Source organism: Silene latifolia, chromosome 3, assembly GCF_048544455.1.
Source record: "Silene latifolia isolate original U9 population chromosome 3, ASM4854445v1, whole genome shotgun sequence".
NCBI classification, from domain to species: Eukaryota; Viridiplantae; Streptophyta; class Magnoliopsida; order Caryophyllales; family Caryophyllaceae; genus Silene; species Silene latifolia.
In genome coordinates, this window is record NC_133528.1 from 101,795,257 (window position 1) to 101,814,137 (window position 18,881).

Sequence of the window (18,881 nt, forward strand, 5' to 3'; positions counted from 1 at the left end):
GTTGAGGACTCGGATGTCTCCTGCTGAGCTTTACAACTTTCTAAACAATAAGGAGAATCCACCATCAGATAAGCAGATTCAAGCTATACAACAAATAGGATTTGGTTCTCTCTTTCTTCTTCAAACAGATGTTGTTCCGGGTACCTTGGCGTATTGGCTAGTTTCGAATTACAACCCCTTGAAAGGATCGTTATGTGGTGGGAAACTCCCTGTTTTAGAGGAAGATATCCATCTGTGCCTGGGATTGCCAATGGGTCCAAACATTGTCGAAGAAGCAAAAATTGGAGATAAGTGCCCTTCTTATTTGTCTGTTTTGGAGGAGTTCAAAAGTCACTACATAGGTAGTCCCATTGAGGTCAAAGACATATTGCACAAGCTCTCTACACAAAGAGATGGTGGAGATGATTTCAAACGCACTTTCATCATTTATATCTTCAATGCTCTTTTAGGCGGTATTGTAGGGAATCGGGTGATAGGCTTATCGCGTACCTATGCAAAGATAATTACCCTAGACAACAAGTTAATGTAGCAATAGGGGTCGAACACAAGGAAACGGGAATTACTTCGTGAATTGCTATGGGTAGATTTTTATCAAGGTCGATTACGATTTGGGTTGGTTTGATTGTTTGGTGATTAATAACAATAATGATGTAAATTATATAATAAAAGAGAGTCTAAGAGGTTCGGGTCACACATGCAAAAGTAAACATATGATTATGATAAATTCGGTATTAATAACATTGTCAATTGCTTAGGTTTAAAGATACCCACCTTGCGGCATTAGCATCAACCATAGACCGGGTCCTAGAGAAACTCTCGTCCATGACTAGGTCGTCCTACTATACATTCTTAGTCTAATTCAATTCCGTGCCTCTCGACTTATAGAATGAATGAACAAACTTAATCATTTGAATAAGGCCTTAAACAACGATTAAACGTGACGATGCAAGCATGTGATAGAAGCAATACGAACAATATTATTATTAACTTATTTTATCATGTTTATATATTAAATTTATGCATGGCTCCCCTAGCCCTTAGACTAGGAAATTTAGCTACTCATACTAAAATGTAAATTGCAAACTATATTGTAAGAAATATTAAACATGGTTATAAGATTTATATTAATTAGATGATATAACATGAGAAAAGAACAATGCTAATGTAAAATGGAATACTTGATTATAAACTATGTGATAACTAAAATAGAAATGTAAAATTGCAAACTAGAAATAGAAATACCTTAATAATAGAGAACTTGTATGGAAGAACAATGTATAACCAAAAGCTTGAAATAACTTAGAACCAAATGTTTGAACAACTACAAGATTAACTAATTTGTAAACTAATATGAAAACTATTGAGAGAATTAATAATGCTTAAGGCTATTGTAAACTAAAACTTGGACGTAAAATTGGATGCCTAAGACCTCGGAACACCTCTCCTATTTATAGGAGAGGAAGAAGAAACGTAAACAATCAAGACGACTGCGGCCCCGATCGGGGTTGCATGGCCCCGATCGGGGTCGTGTGTTTCTCGGTTAATTCCCTTAATTCTCCTCTTAATTGCAAAGGGTATCCAATGTTGGTGATTAATTGTGCGATTAATCACCCGGTTTAATGCTAGCATTTGGCATCTTAGGAACTTTAGAATCCCATGCTTTCCCATTGACTTGGACTTTGAAGTTGGGCTTGATTTTGGTTGTTGACAACATTTGAATTACACAATTTGATCCACCAATTTCTTCATGCAAACCCATGCCAATACTTCATGCTAGTCCAAAACTTGGTTTCATTTAGGCATAGTACTCTAGTAGCTCATCTTGTAGTATTTTAGCTCCAAAAAGCTTAAGTATCCTACAAAACATGTTAAGACAAGCAAACACACTAGAATAACAAATATTAGCTCACAACACTATGATAAGTGCCAAATGACATGTAAAATGAAGCTAATATAGGGGGTGAACGTATATAAAATATGCACTTATCAAACTCCCCCAAGCTAAACCCTTGCTTGTCCCCAAGCAAGAAACCAAATCCCATCAAATGCAATATCCCAAACAAGCTAAGCATAATGATTTAGAAACCCGAAACAACATGGGCAAGGAATAAAGCAAGACATGGATGAGATTTACACGACGGCGTAGCATAGAAAACTTTGAATGAACCTTTAAGCTCTTGCATGATCTTTTGACTTATGGACTCTCACGGGACACTCAAACTCTTTTTATGTGAAAGGACAATTATGTGAATGATCACTCAACTATCCTCGACTTATAACAATGTGCCTGCAATCTAATATGGTAAACAATCAAAACTAGCAAGCCAAAACAATCAAATGCAAGCATGATAAAGAAGCCAAATGGGTAAGAAGAAGGCAAATAAACATGGGTAAGAAGGGGGAACAAATGAATTATGGTAATGTGGAGCTAAGTCAAGCTAGCAACTACCAAATTGTAAAGGTGCTCAATCCCAATTCCAACCCAATTTTGCAATTCAAACCATGAGAAAATCCTCCAAAATATATGAATAATGCTTGAGAATTTCTCACATCTTTTCTTCTTCTTTTTTTTTTCTTACTTTTCAATGCATACTTCTTTTTTTTTTTTCATGCTTTTTCATTTCTTTTTTTTTTCTTCCTTCTCTCTTTTCTCATTTTTTTCATCATTTTTTCTTTTTCACTTTTTTTCTTCTTTTCATTTTCCCTTTTTCTCATTTCTTTTTCAAGAGCATTAAGACCAAGCTCACATGATATTCAAACTTTGAAACAAATCCCAATTGAGCACCCAAACAAGACCAAACAAGCTACTAGCTCAACAAGGTAGGCAAGTTATAATGTAGCTAGGGAAAATTTGTTTGTGAAGGGGTCAAGAAGGCAACTATATTCATGTGAATGGCTCCAAAATGCTATAACAAGTGAATGCATGCTTACCAAGAGATGACATGAGAACCATACTTGTGCGTTTTGATGAAACACACATTATAAGGAGACACCTACACTCACCTAAGAGAGACCGGATATGGATGCATCGGTCGAAAGAGGCTCTACCTTACCAATTTGTAGCTTGCTGAAAGTCAAGATCAAGCCTATTCGGTTCATTCTCCATCTCCCACCTACTATGTCAAGACATCCCCATGTAGCTAATATCCCATCATTAAAGAATAAATCATTAGCAACAAGCCATTATTAGGATAAGCAAAGAGGAAAGTAGGCTACAAGCAAGCACAAAGCAAAAATTTCTCTAAAAAATTCTCAAAAATTTTCGAATTTTCTACACTACATGCAAACTACGCTATATGCAAATACAATATCTCCCCCCAAGCTAGACATCACATTGTCCTCAATGTGCTAACTATCTAAATCACCCAATCAAACCATAAAAAATGGCTCAAAGCACAAAACAAGAAGGACTAGAGGTTATGTTTAATGGGATGCAAGATCTAAACTAAAATGCAAAGCAATTAAAACTTACTCGATTTACTAATCTCCCCCAAGCTAGCATGAATTCGGGGGGATGTAGATGTTTCTTTGTGATCTTTAGTGAAGAAATGTGAAGAAACGAGAGAGAAAGGAGGAAATGAGTACATTCGGGTATGCTTAAATGATAGAAAGAAATCTATCTTTTTTTTTTACCCGTAAAAAGCAAAGGCCAGGAAGTCACAGAACCACGACCCCGATCGGGGCCACCCAACCCCGATCGGGGTTGACCTCCTCTTCCCGTGTTTGACTTGCTTGTCTATGGAAGTGAGTTTTCTTGTTTTTCGAAAACCACGTCCCCGAACGGGGTTCCTGCATGGGGATGCGTGCCATATTCACTTCTAAACCTCCTTTCTTCATTTTCACCTGAAAAATCACAAAAAGAAAACATCGTCAAGTCGAACATTTTATTACTAATCTACGAAAAACATTAAATTGCAGAAAATTAAAAACAAAAATAAATAAAAGCAATAAAAAAGCTTGGGTTGCCTCCCAAGAAGCGCTGGTTTAACGTCCCGCACGACGTAAGAAGCTATTTGAATCAAGTTTGGTACTTGAGCTTGCCACCAACCAAGCTCCATTTCATAGCTATCTTTGCATTCCGCAACAATTTGAAATTGTTCAAATAAAATTTCCTTTTCCTCTTGGCACTCCTAGCATTAGTGCCTTTAGCATCGTCACCTACAAAACAAACAACACCCATATCGTCCTCCAACGGATCCATTAGTGAGGATCCAAGCATAGTAGAGGCATAAGAAGAGTCCATAGTGCTAAATAAATAACAAGACTCTTGTAACATTGGGCTTCTAATGGTGTTGTTTTTGCTAAAGGAAACCCGGTCATCACCCACTTCCAACGTCAACCTCCCATTTTTCACATCAATTAACGCACATGCGGTGCGCAAAAATGGCCTACCCAATATAATTGGGGTTTGTGAGTCCTCGGCCATATCAAGTATGAGGAAGTCAACGGGTATGAAAAACTTGCCAACTTTGACGGGAACATCTTCTAAGACACCTAGAGGTCGCTTTAAAGAGCGGTCCGCCATTTGCAATGTAATACTTGTGCATTTTAAAGCACCCATGTTAAGTTTTTTACAAAGGGAATAGGGCATGACACTTACACTAGCACCTAGGTCACAAAGGGCCTTATCAATGGTATATTTGCCTATAGTGCAAGGAATGGAGTAGCTACCGGGGTCCTTAAGTTTCGGGGGAGACTTGTTTTGTAAGAGTGCACTACACTCTTCGGTGAAAGCAATGGTCTCAACCTCATTGAAGGATCGCTTCTTTGAGAGGATTTCCTTCATAAACTTTGCGTAAGAAGGTACTTGGGTAATCAATTCCATAAACGGGATGGTGACTTGTAAATTTTTACAAACTTCTAAAAATTTAGCAAACTTACCTTCCTCCTTGTGCTTTGCTAGACGATGGGGAAATGGTACTTGAACAACTTCCTTGGGAGGAGCATCCTCCACATCTTTCACTATCTCTTTCTCATTCTCCTTAGGAGCATCCACTTTCTTTGAAACGACATCACTCTCCTTAGCATTAGGAGATATTTCTTCAACAACCACCTCATCACTTTCTTTTGGCATAGGAGACCCAACATCTTTAGCATCAAGCTTGCTCTTCCTCTTTAGCATCAAGAATCGATGAGGAAATGGCACACGATCTTTAACAATAGGCTCTTCACTAGCCTTCTTTTTTTCATTTCCCCCAAGCTTAGCCTTTTTAACAACCACCTCTTCATCCAAAGTCATGGATGGCCCATCATAGCTTGAACCACTTTTCAAGGAAATAGAATTAACAGTTTCATGTGGTTGCTCACCTTGGGGAGGTAGTTGACCATTCTTCCTTTGAGAGCTAGAAGCGGTTAGTTGAGCCACTTGTTGTTCCAACATCTTGACCGCGGCACTATGAGATTGATCATTTTTGAATTTGAGCCAATAATTCCCTTTGCATTTGGATTATCATGCCCTCGAGCTTACCAACTCCTTGATTGTTTTGTTGGCCATTTTGTGGTGGATTTTGTTGGTAATTGTTTTATGGGGGCCTTTGTTGATTTTGATAACCCGGTGGAGGGATATACTTTTGTTGTTGAGGAACATAGGCATTTTGTTGTGGTGGGGGTTGAGGGTTAAGCACATTATTGCTAGTGTAAGACAAGTTCGGATGAAATTTTGAATTCGGGTTATAAGTGTTGGAAAATGTACCCGGTGGATATGAACTTTGTCTAAAAGCTTGAAAAGCATTTACCTCTTCACTGGGAGCCCGACAATGAGCGGCATAATGACCCGCACCTCCACAACCATCACAAACGATGATTTGGCTCGTTGAAGACACAACATTGAGTTGTTGAAGGAAATCTTTAGCATCTCTCTCCGCCAATTGTTGTTGGAGCAAGGCAATTTGAGCTAGCAAAACGGAGTTGTTGGAGGATTCTTCTTTACCTTTGGATGGCACAACTCGGGAATTGACATATTGGGCATCATGGACCGCCATAGATTCAATCGTGGCATGAGCAAGGTCGGTGTCAATTTGATCAAACCGCCCATTGTTGGCGGAATCAAGAATCCTTCGGGACTCGGCACAACATCCATTATAGAATGTTATTGCTAGAAACCAATCATCTAGCCCATGATGTGGGCATTGTCTTTGAAGCTCTTTGTACCTCTCCCAAGCTTCATATAAGCTCTCAAGAGCTTGTTGACGGAATCCGGTGATTTGACTCCTCAAAGTTTGAGTTTTCTCCGGTGGAAAAAACTTTTGATAGAAAGAAAGGGCCAATGTCTCCCAATTGGTGATTACCAAGGTGGTGCGGTCAAGGCTATTGATCCAAAGCTTGGCCTTGTCCTTCAATGAGAAAGGGAAAAGTATTTCCCTTATTTGGGCTTGGGTGACGCCCGTTTGACGGATCATGGAGCAATAGTCACAAAAGTTTTGCACATGCAAATTGGGATCCTCCAAAGGACTTCCTCCAAATTGCTTCCTCTCCACAAGGCTAATGAAAGCCGGTTTGATCTCGAAGTCTGGCGCGGTGATTTGAGTGGTTGTGATTCCGGCCGGAAGCATGGCCACGGTGGGCTTTGAGTGATCGGAAAGTTTCACCATCTTTTTGGTAGTAGATGGTGATGGTGGTGGAGATGATGAACTTGAAACCTCTCCTCTTCAAGGGCCTCTAGATCGTCTAAGTAAGACTTTCTAGCACTTTCAACTTGGACGGGAGAGGTGGCTTCTTTCACTTCCTTCCAAAATCGTCGTCTTCTCCTAAAGGTTTTCTCGGGCTCGGAATCCGGTGAAAGCAATTCTCCACTACGAGAGGACCTGAGCATAAGACAACAATTTCTAGGGAAATGATAAGTAACGGTCTCAAGGAACACGTGTTCCTCAAGACAAAGAAAAACAAGATAGAAATTAATAATTCAAAATGTAATAAAACCGTTTCCCCGGCAACGGCGCCAAAATTTGATAGGCTTATCGCGTACCTATGCAAAGATAATTACCCTAGACAACAAGTTAATGTAGCAATAGGGGTCGAACACAAGGAAACGGGAATTACTTCGTGAATTGCTATGGGTAGATTTTTATCAAGGTCGATTACGATTTGGGTTGGTTTGATTGTTTGGTGATTAATAACAATAATGATGTAAATTATATAATAAAAGAGAGTCTAAGGGGTTCGGGTCACACATGCAAAAGTAAACATATGATTATGATAAATTCGGTATTAATAACATTGTCAATTGCTTAGGTTTAAAGATACCCACCTTGCGACATTAGCATCAATCATAGACCGGGTCATAGAGAAACTCTCGTCCATGACTAGGTCGTCCTACTATACATGCTTAGTCTAATTCAATTCCGTGCCTCTCGACTTATAGAATGAATGAACAAACTTAATCATTTGAATAAGACCTTAAACAACGATTAAACGTGACGATGCAAGCATGTGATAGAAGCAATATGAACAATATTATTATTAACTTATTTTATCATGGTTATATATTAAATTTATGCATGGCTCCCCTAGCCCTTAGACTAGGAAATTTAGCTACTCATACTAAAATGTAAATTGCAAACTATATTGTAAGAAATATTAAACATGGTTATAAGATTTATATTAATTAGATGATATAACATGAGAAAAGAACAATGCTAATGTAAAATGGAATACTTGATTATAAACTATGTGATAACTAAAATAGAAATGTAAAATTGCAAACTAGAAATAGAAATACCTTAATAATAGAGAACTTGTATGGAAGAACAATGTATAACCAAAAGCTTGAAATAACTTAGAACCAAATGTTTGAACAACTACAAGATTAACTAATTTGTAAACTAATATGAAAACTATTGAGAGAATTAATAATGCTTAAGGCTATTGTAAACTAAAACTTGGACGTAAAATTGGATGCCTAAGACCTCGGAACACCTCTCCTATTTATAGGAGAGGAAGAAGAAACGTAAACAATCAAGACGACTGCGGCCCCGATCGGGGTTGCATGGCCCCGATCGGGGTCGTGTGTTTCTCGGTTAATTCCCTTAATTCTCCTCTTAATTGCAAAGGGTATCCAATGTTGGTGATTAATTGTGCGATTAATCACCCGGTTTAATGCTAGCATTTGGCATCTTAGGAACTTTAGAATCCCATGCTTTCCCATTGACTTGGACTTTGAAGTTGGGCTTGATTTTGGTTGTTGACAACATTTGAATTACACAATTTGATCCACCAATTTCTTCATGCAAACCTATGCCAATACTCCATGCTAGTCCAAAACTTGGTTTCATTTAGCCATAGTACTCTAGTAGCTCATCTTGTAGTATTTTAGCTCCAAAAAGCTTAAGTATCCTACAAAACATGTTAAGACAAGCAAACACACTAGAATAACAAATATTAGCTCACAACACTATGATAAGTGCCAAATGACATGTAAAATGAAGCTAATATAGGGGGTGAACGTATATAAAATATGCACTTATCATCGGGCAAGTTTGAGACTTCTTAAAAGTTTGGTAAACACTGACATGATCTCCAAATTCAACTGCTGCAATTTCATCAAACGCAAATTGGCTGCCCAAGTTGAGTCTTGGCAAAAAGAGGAGTGGGAGACCAAAAAGCTGAAAGAAAATTGGTTTGGTGGACCTATTATGGTCTTGGTTTTCATTTATCTTGACCGATGTGTCTTCAAATCACGCCTTGTTACTCGGTAGTTTCCGACGCTTTCAACTTGGACTAAAGAAGCTATATCCAAGAGAGTTAAGGAGGAAGTGAATGACAAAAAATCGGACAAGAAAACTTTCGGCAGGGGTTCTATTGAGCCTCCAATGGTCATCAACCACCATATTCCACAGTTGCGTCCTCCTCCTCCAAAGATTGAGCTCGGCCAGTCTTCCAAGTCAACAATTCAAGATAAAGCATATGAAGCTGAAGCTGAAAAATTACCTCTACCTGGGAATGAAGGCACTGGTGAGTTTGTCCATAAACTTGCGCTTTCCGCAAAGGCAATGGCTGAAGCTTTTGCGGACTACAAATCACTTGCTAGTGAAGCTCCCTCCAAACTGCCTTCAACAACAACAGCGAAGAAACTAGTTGCAGCTGTAGACGGCATAGCATAAGGTTTTAAGTTATCTCAACAAGAGGATGATGCTGAAAATGTGAAGGATGTGAAGAATAAGGAAAAGGTGTCGGACATTGTGGATGAGAATATCGTTGAGAAAGTGGTTGATGATATTCATGAGAATGTGGAGAAAGGTGGGGAGAATATGGATAATTTGTATGGATGGACTGAGACTGATTTGTTAGCCGCATTGGATGCGATGGGTGAAGCTTTGCAACCAATAGCGCCACATCATTCACCACCACCAAATGCAGAATACCCATCCTTTAGGCTCCTAGTAGCTGATGACCAGTTGTTGTCTCCACCTGAACTTGCAACATCTTCTCAACCTGAGCCTGACACATATGCTGCTGTTTCATCCCTCCTTGTGGATGTCATCCCTCCTTTCACTGAGCCTACTCCTTTGGTAGGGAACACATCCTCTCACGCTGCTCTGGATGATGTTCTACGTAAGGACATCACTGAGCCTACAATTATTGAGATAACAGCTACTCCTCCTACTACTGTGGTACGGAACACAACTCTTGATGTTATTTCCCTACCAGATACTCCACTTGTTTCAACAATCGATAAAGCATCTGTCAAACGATCTGTCAGTAAACGATCTGTCAGTAATGTCTATATTCGTCGATCGCCACGTCATTTGGCAAAGTCGATTGCCAGTGTTTCTTGCAAAACCCCAACTACTGTTGTAATCCCATTTCCTTAATCTCCATTACCAATTGAAGACGATGTTACAGTTCGTGGTAAGAGGAGAGTTGTAGTTCCAGCGGAAGTTTTCCGATCGCCCTATTTGCAAAGAAATCTTAATATTATTAGGGATTTGAATCAAGCTGAGAAACAAGTATTAGATTCCATACTTGGCGAAGCATATGATGAAACGGAGATTCTTTTCCAAAGTCAATGTCAGACTTTGACAAGGAGCCAGTTGAAGAGTGTGGCTGAAGGCGATCGGATATCTTCTCATGTCGTAGATGTTTATTGTGAGATCTTAAATAGTAATGAGATATTCAGATCCCGGACTTCCCCTTCTCGTTTATTTGTGTAGTATAGAAATGAAAGTGTTAGACTTATTACTCTCTACTTTATCCAATTCTCCAAGTCTATTTTACATGATGTTGACTTATAATCGTTACTCATACTAATCTTATTTTTTGTTCCCAGTGTCTCTACAATGTTCATGTTTCTGGAGTTCAACTAGTAAGTCTTTGATTTTGGTCTGCTTATATTTCAACTTAAGTTCATTTTTGTCTTTTTAATTCAGTGACTTTTTGTCCTTTTTTCAGGTTTGCGCTCCAATAGTCTCCGCCTCATGCCCACCTTTCTTGATTTGTATCGACCTCAGAACTAAAAGTAGCAAAATGCAAATCATCCATCCTATGAAAGGCAGATTTGTTGATTATTCTTGTTTTATACAACCTGTGGTACGTCTATTGTTTCCATTTTGCTTAGGAAAATGTGTGTTATTGTGATTCTACTAGAAATTGACTTTGTGAATGTAGGACTTTATTTTGTGAAGCCTACACTTAAGGTTTGTGAATCTTATCACTTTAACCACTTATGTTGACCAAGGTTCACAAAACAATCCCTAAGATTCACTGAACAAGGTCTGAGATTCACCAAGTAAGGAAAAGGGCAAAATAAGTGCCTTTAACCACTTATGTTGACCAAGTTTCACAAAACAAGCCCTAAGATTCACTGAACGAGGTCTGAGATTCACAAAACAAGGTCTGAGGTTCACCAAAAAAGGAAAAGGGCAAAATAGGGGACTTTGTGAAAGTAGTCCTTATTTTGTGAATCCTAGATCTTATTTTGTGAACCTGTGGTCCTTTACCATTTCACTCCAAGTTTTACAAACTAAGATGTATGGTTCACATGATTCGTAGCTAGTGTCTGCTTTGACAGTCTTGTACCTTACATGATTCCTAGATAGTGTCATGTACCTCACAAAATAAGTTTTGTTCATACCTGTGCTAAGAAAGACTAATTTCTCTTTTGTTCATACAGAAAGAAAGGCTCATCCGGCTTCTTAAACCAAAGTTGGCAAAGACGACAAGTATTTTGTGGACGCCCGAAGTGTTTATCCCAAAATCAAACCTAAATTCTGCTGAAATTGATAATGGCCTCTATTTATTGAACATATTGGAGAATTACAAAGGAAACAAAAGTGATTGTCCAATAACCATATATACTGTAAGATTACTTTTTCAACTCTATTTATACATTGATAAATATAAATTTTTATAAGTTTGTAACACATTATTATTCCCCTTTTTCCATTTATAGGAAGCTCGGGAAAAGCGTTTTGCATTGAGGGTGTGCTATCACATTATTACATGTGATAAAAACTTATTAAGAGATAGAGTGAAAAAAGTTGCACTAGAATGGAGTCGTGTACCGCTGTAAGAACCTTCTTCTTTTAATATTATCAAATTTTTCTTGCAAAACCTTTACATTTTTTAGTACTTTAGTTGATTAAATAATCTTATATGTTCGTATTATGGCAGTGGCTCTCGACCACTTCCTTACAGTGACCAACAATTGTTGGATTATGTTTGCAGATCAAAATCGGCACAAACTAAATTGTAATGATTTTGCTTTGATTTTACAATATAAAAGTTATATGATTTTGCTTTGATTTTACAATATAAAAGTTATATTGTCAGAGATATTGACTAATTGCATTTCCTCAATATTTTAAGTGACGCTATGGTGTCCACTCCGTGGATGGAAGTCACAAGACATGCTTTACAGACCCTTGGACCACGTGGCTTTGTTATGGATCAGGTATCATTTTCTTTTCCTTTTTCTTTTCATGTTTCATTTTACTTTTTTTGTGAATCCTATAACTTATTTTGTGAATCCTGGAACTTGTTTTGTGAATCCTGGAACTTATTTTGTAAATCTTGGAATTTATTTTGTGAACTTATTTTGAGAATCCTAGAACTTATTTTGTGAATCTTGGAACTTGTTTTGTGAATCTTGGAACTTATTTTGTGAACTTATTTTGTGAATCCTGGAACTTGTTTTGTGAATCCTGGACCTTATTTTGTGAACTTATTTTGTGAATCCTGGAACTTATTTTGTGAATCCTGGACCTTATTTTGTGAATGCTGGAACTTATTTTGTGAATCCTTTACCTATGTTTTGTTAAATTTGATTTTGTAGGTGATTGATATGTTTGGAGTTAAGTCCACACTCGGTAGATCAGATCTCCTCTACTTGCCAACGACAGTATATGTGAGCTTCAAATCCTTTAGATGTTGATATTCAAGTATTTGCTTTCTTAATGTTGCTCCGCTCTGGTTTATTAAAATGGTCCTACTTTTGTCACATGCAGACCGTTCATGCCGAGCGCAACCCAACTATTTGGGGTCAATACCTGAAGTCTGATTACATTCCATTTGATGGGAGCAATATCCAAAAGGTGAAAGATCCCTCTTCTGCTATTTATGTTCTTTTTTATTTATTTTCGTTCATGTGTATTGTTAATTGGTTTGTCTATTGCAGGTTTTTATCCCTATGCTTAACGATAAGTTTCATCATTGGTGGGCTTGCGTTTGCGATTTAAAGCAAAAAGTAAATTTCATCCTTGACTCGAGCACCGATTTACATGCGGATCCTGATAACCACACAGGCCACGAGATTGTATGATTTTTTCCCAAAATATTTTGGAGTATTTATCTTTAGTTTCTTAAAAATATAACCATGTCATATTTTTATGTTCTATTGGCTTTTTCATGTTCCAGTTGTACCAAGTTTCTTCTGTTCTTTGTGGTGGTTCATCTGCATTTGAACCTTTGCGGTTGATGCACATGAACGCAATTGTCAACCTTAAAGTCCCTCAACAAACAACATGGTATATAACCATGTATCTTCGTTTTTTAGGCTATATTTGTGTTTTTATCGTACAAGTTTGAATGGTTGAAACTGGACCTGAATGGTCCCTCTCTGACCAAAAGCAAGTACCCAATCCCATATTGCTGAAATGAATGGTTGAATAGTTGATCTTCACTTGAGATGTTTCTTTTACTCATAAATGTTTATTTATTTGTAGTTTTGATTGTGGAGTGTTTGTGCTGAAATGGTTGGATGCGTTGGACAATGAAAGTTTATGGACCAACAGTGAATATTTTGAGGTATAAATTTACGGGTTTTGCCTTCTACCTTGCCATTGCTACATATTAAATATATACTGTATGAAAATCTCTTTTGCAGAAATTGTCGGACTATCGAAAGAAGATAATATTGGAACTTTTTAAATGAGATAAAAATACAAAAACGGTACACTTCCTTGACTTAAAATTAATGCAAAGTCCATTTGGTCATAACTTTGGTGAACATTTTGTAAATAATTTGGGTGAAAATCTCTTAATTGTTACTTGTTTTTGATGGTATAGGTGTTTCATTGATGACATGACAGTCTTTTTGCAAGCAAATGATCTTTCTCCGATGGATATGTGTTCACTGACGGACATCCGTTGCTTCAGCAGGCCTGCTATATCTATCTTGTGTTGATGTACTCAGTATTCGAAATGGTGAAATTCGGCCATATGACCTTGTTTGTTTGTATAGGTGTTTCATTAACCATGAATTGATTAGTTTGTAGTCTTGTATATGAGTAGTCAAGAATGTATTGAAGTAGTCGAGAATGTAATGCTACAAGAAATTGTGAAACTTGGATTTGACCATAAGATGAGACGACTGTACTTCGTATGACGGTCTTTTATTGAGAGACAAAGATGTTTAATGCAAGCCTTCTCATTTCATTAGCATCTTTTTCTGTATTATGTACATTACATGATTAATGGATTCAGGTCTGGATATACCTTTGGCACAATTACATGTTTAATGTCATCAACTAAAGGCTTTACTTCATTGGGAAACGATCGGATTCAAAGCTAAATTGGGAAATGATGCTGGATTCAGGCTTTACTTCATTGGGAAACAATGACATCGACTAAAGACTAAATTTACAAAATCCACATTATAAAAAAGAGTAAAGACTAAATTCACAAAAATACTTAATGCTAGATTCAGGTCTAGGTTTCATAATTTTATGTTCCAGATTGACAAGATAAGTTCCAGGATTCACAACATTGAGTAAAAGAAACATCTTAAGTGAAGATCAACTATTCAAGACCAAGTTTCACAATTTCATGCTCCAGTTTCACGTAATTAGTTCTAAGATTCACAAATTTAGGAATACAAACTTCTTAATTAAAGATCCACTATCATGACAAAATTTCACAATTTCAAAATTAGGAATACAAACATCTTTTTCTCTTCAACTTCCATATTCACTAACTGTCTCTCTCTTCAACTTCCATATTCAGTGCTCCAATTTCACTTCCGTCTTCGCCATTATCCGCCATTATCATTGAGCTTTTCGTCTGCCATTAGCATTACCGTTTCTACTGTCGCTATCATCCGCAAATTAGGTATTTTCTATCTACTTTCTCAAGTTTCGATTCATCCTCCTTTTGTTTCGTATTCTTCACCATAATTTTCAATCAACTTCTTTAATTTGTCAAATTATTGTTTTTATTATGCAGTTTTTTTGATATTGAGGGTTTAGGGTTTTTGCGAGCATAATTGAAGTCGATTTCTCCTCTTTTTCGTATGTTCCTTTCCATTTTTTTAGTAGATTTTGATTCTCTTGCTTATTTCGTTCCGTCTTCGCCATTATCCGCCAGTTTTTGTAAGCTTGCTTGCGTATGGTTTTGTTTTTACTTTATCGTTCTTTTGGATGCATGTTCTTTGGACGCATGTTTCATTATCTTATTGTTGGTTAATGTTCTTTTGGATGCATGTTCTATATTGCCAGTTTTAAAATGTATTGTTGGTTAAGTTTTCAGTAGCTACATCTCATTTGCATTTCGTGAATCTAGGACCTAGTTGTGTGAATCTAGGACCTAATTGTGTGAATCTCAGACCTTGTGTTGTGAAACTGGAAGATAATATTGTTATACTTGTTAATAAGTGGATGAAATCACTTTTTTTTTCTTTTTTTTTGGTGAAATGTGAGTATATATATATTGATATCAAACAAATACAATTACATGAGAGACTTTGTCAACATATGCAAATTAAAACAGCTCCCTAACAGCTATCACTTAGATCAATTACCACTAGATTCTAGACTATAATGCCCCATCTCTGAAGCCAAGTCCTTTCTTCATTCACGGTAGGTCTTCCAAGTTTTGATCTGATTCTTCTTATGGCATCCTCCCTGATTTGTTTAACCAGATTTTCAGGCCTAGTAAGGATCAGGTTCAGCCTCGAACTATTCATCTGACTCCATATATGGTAGAAGCAGGCAGACCAAAGAAGATAATGAGTATGCAACTTGAGCCTTGCCCCTGCACTCCTACCACTGCTAGCATAAGAGTCCACTGCAATTTTGAAACCACACCACTGCTCAATTAAGCTTAGCACCTATCTGCTGTATAAACAATCAAAAAAGAGATGCTCCAAAGTTTCAGGTTCCTGATCACAGATGCACATCTGTTGTCAGAACAGCAGCCAAACTGAAATAATTTGGCCTTAATGTTAAGACCTTGGTTCATCACTAGCCACGAGATCAAAGCATGCTTTGGTAGATTCCAATCATTCCAGACCAGTTGAACCCAAGCTTTTTTAGGCTGTTTGCTCCTAAGCCACTCATATCCCTCTCTGATAGAGTACCCCTTCAGGTTAGCAGTCCATTGATTATTCTGATAACCAGCCTTCATTATTTCATTGACTTTGCAAATACTCTTCCAGGACCAAGCCACACCAGATGCAGGAGTGTAGGTGTGCCAGTCCTGCTGCTTAAGATACACCTGACTTATCCATTTGATCCAGAGCTTATCAGCTTTGTTATAAACCCAATCAACCAGTTTAGCCACAGCTGCTATGTTGCATAGTTCTGCTTTCTTTATGCCCAAACCACCTTCATCCTTAGGTAGTGTGACCTTATCCCAAGCAACTACGGGAACTCTGTGGTAATCAGAGCTACCATCCCACAAATAGTTCCTACAAATGCCTTCAATTCTTCTGATTACCCCTTTGGGAATAATGAACATTCCTGCCCAGTAAGAGTATAGAGTATTAAGCACAGAGTTTATAAGGACTACCCTGCCTGCATATGACAGCTTTTTTGCCCCAATACTTCTTATCCTATTCACCATTCTCTCCACCAGGACATTGCATTCTAATTTGGTTAACCTGCCAGCTTGTATAGGGACACCCAGGTACCTGAAAGGTAGAGAGCCTTCCACAAAACCTGCAGCCTGCTGAATGTCATTCTTCAGCTCTGAAGAGACCCCATTATAGTACACTTCAGACTTAGTATTGTTCATAGTAAGTCCTGATGCTCTAGAAAAGGAGGAGAAGGCCCTTATCAACAGCATAATAGACTGTGCATTGGATGAAATCACCTTCTCTGTTGTCAAACTTACTTAAAATGTTTACATTTTGGATTTTATTTCTGATGTTATTTTGCCTTACTTAGTTTGCATTTCCTTATTAACGAATTATAACTGCCTTATTTTGCCTTAATAAGTGGATGAAATCACCTTCTCTGTTGTTGGTTAATGTTCTTTTGGATGCATGTTCTATATTGCCAGTTTTAAAATGTATTGTTGGTTAAGTTTTCAGTAGCTACATCTCATTTGCATTTCGTGAATCTAGGACCTACTTGTGTGAATATAGGACCTAATTGTGTGAATCTCAGACCTTGTGTTGTGAAACTGGAAGATAATATTGTTATACTTGTTAATAAGTGGATGAAATCACCTTCTCTATTGTCAAACTTACTTAAAATGTTTACATTTTGGATTTTAGTTCTGATGTTATTTTGCCTTAGTTAGTTTGCATTTCCTTATTAACGAATTACAACTGTCTTATTTTGCCTTACTTAGTTTGCAAGCCAAGCTAGGATGAAGCGACGTATTGAACCAGCTACTGATTCTACCGAAGCACCTACTGAAGCTACTGAACCACTCTCTGAGCCAGCTACAAAAAAGAAAAGAATTTACAAAGACAGACTGCCTGTGTTGAGGACTCAGATGTCTCATGCTGGACTTTACAACTTTCTCAACAATAAGGAGAATCCACCATCAGATAACCAGATTCAAGCTATACACCACATGGGATTTGGTCCTCTATTGCATCTTAAAACAGATGTTGTTCCGGGTCACTTGGCGTATTGGCTAGTTTCGAATTACAACCCCGTTAAAGGATCGTTGTGTGATGGGAAACTCCCTATTTTAGAGGAAGATATCCATCTGTGCCTGGGATTGCCAATGGGTCCAAACATTGTCAAAGAAGCAAAAATTGGAGATAAGTGACCTTCTTATTTGTCTGTTTTGGAGGAGTTCAAAAGTCACTACAAAGGTAGTTCCATTGAGGTCAAAGACATATTGCACAAGCTCTCTACACAAAGAGATGGTGGAGATGATTTCAAACGCACTTTCATCATTTATATCTTCAATGCTCTTTTAGGCGGTGTTGTAGGGAATCGGGCAAGTTTGAGACTTCTTAAAAGTTTGGTAAACACTGACTTGATCTCCGAATTCAACTGGTGCAATTTCATCAAACGCAAATTGGCTGCCCAAGTTGAGTCTTGGCAAAAGGAGGAGTGGGAGACCAAAAAGCTGAAAGAAAATTGGTTTAGTGGACCTATTATGGTATTGGTTTTCATTTATCTTGACCGATGTGTCTTCAAATCACGCCTTGTTACTTGGCAGTTTCCAACGCTCTCAACTTGGACTAATAAAGCTATATCCCAGAGAGTTAAGGAGGAAGTGAATGACAAAAATTTGGACAAGAAAACTTTCGGCAGGGGTTCTATTGAGCCTCCAATGGTCATCACTCAACATAAGCCACATGCACCTTTGCTGCTTCCTACTATTGAGTTTAGGCAGTCTTCAAAACCAACGACTGAACACCAACAATCTGAAGATGAAGAACCTACTAATCCTTCTCTACCTAACAACTCAGGTTGTACTACTGAGTTTATTAATAAACTTGTGCTTTCTGCAAAGGTTGATCCTCCTCTACCTAACAATTCAGGTAGTACTACTGAGTTTGTTAATAAACTTGCGCAATCCGCAAAGGTCATGGCTCAAGCTTTCAAGGAGTACAAATCTCTTGCTAGCCAAGCTCTCAGCAAACTAACTTCCTCAGCAACATTTTCTAAACTAGTTGCAGCTGTAGATGGTATGGCAGATGGTTTTAGGTTATCTCAACAAGACATTAATGAGGAGGGTAATGTCCAGGAGAGTGTGGAGGGTAATAGTGGGGATAATCTGGAGAGATTGTGTGGGTGGTCTAAAGCTGAATTGTTGGAGGCATTGGACATGATGGGTGAAGCTTTGCAACCAATACAGTCATGTCGTTCACCACCAAAACCAGAATGGCAAATCATACCACTTGGTGAACGTTCAACGTCTTGTATTCAAGCTGATGAACAACCTGATCATCTTTTATCCCCCTCTCATAATACTGCTATTGATGATGATGTCCCTCCCGTCAAAGATGATGTCCCTCCCGTCAATGATGAACAACCTGACCATTCTGAGCCCACAGTGGTAGCGGATGATCATCATAATCAAGAACGGTGGGTTCAGTACAATAGGAGGAGAACAAGGGAAAGAGATATGCAAACAAGTTCCAGTGCTATTGATGATGTCCCTTCCGTTAATGAGCCCACTTACCCCACTGTTACTGTTCTAGCTACTCCTGTGACTTCTACTCTTCCTCCTCCTGTGGTAGGGAACAATGATCCTCCTTCTAC

General features: G+C 38.0%; 1 long non-coding RNA gene and 1 other non-coding gene across 2 annotated transcripts; both read left to right on the forward strand.

The window, feature by feature from the left end:
- The first annotated feature begins 6,111 nt into the window (after positions 1–6,111).
- On the forward strand, positions 6,112–6,218 carry LOC141650751 (small nucleolar RNA R71). Its single transcript, XR_012546768.1, has one exon. It is a non-coding gene; the product is annotated as a small nucleolar RNA R71 (small nucleolar RNA).
- Positions 6,219–11,620: 5,402 nt separating this feature from the next.
- On the forward strand, positions 11,621–12,529 carry LOC141646201 (uncharacterized). The gene is made up of 4 exons (XR_012545423.1): positions 11,621–11,685; positions 11,803–11,887; positions 12,269–12,340; positions 12,441–12,529. It is a non-coding gene; the product is annotated as an uncharacterized LOC141646201 (long non-coding RNA).
- Positions 12,530–18,881: the final 6,352 nt, after the last annotated feature.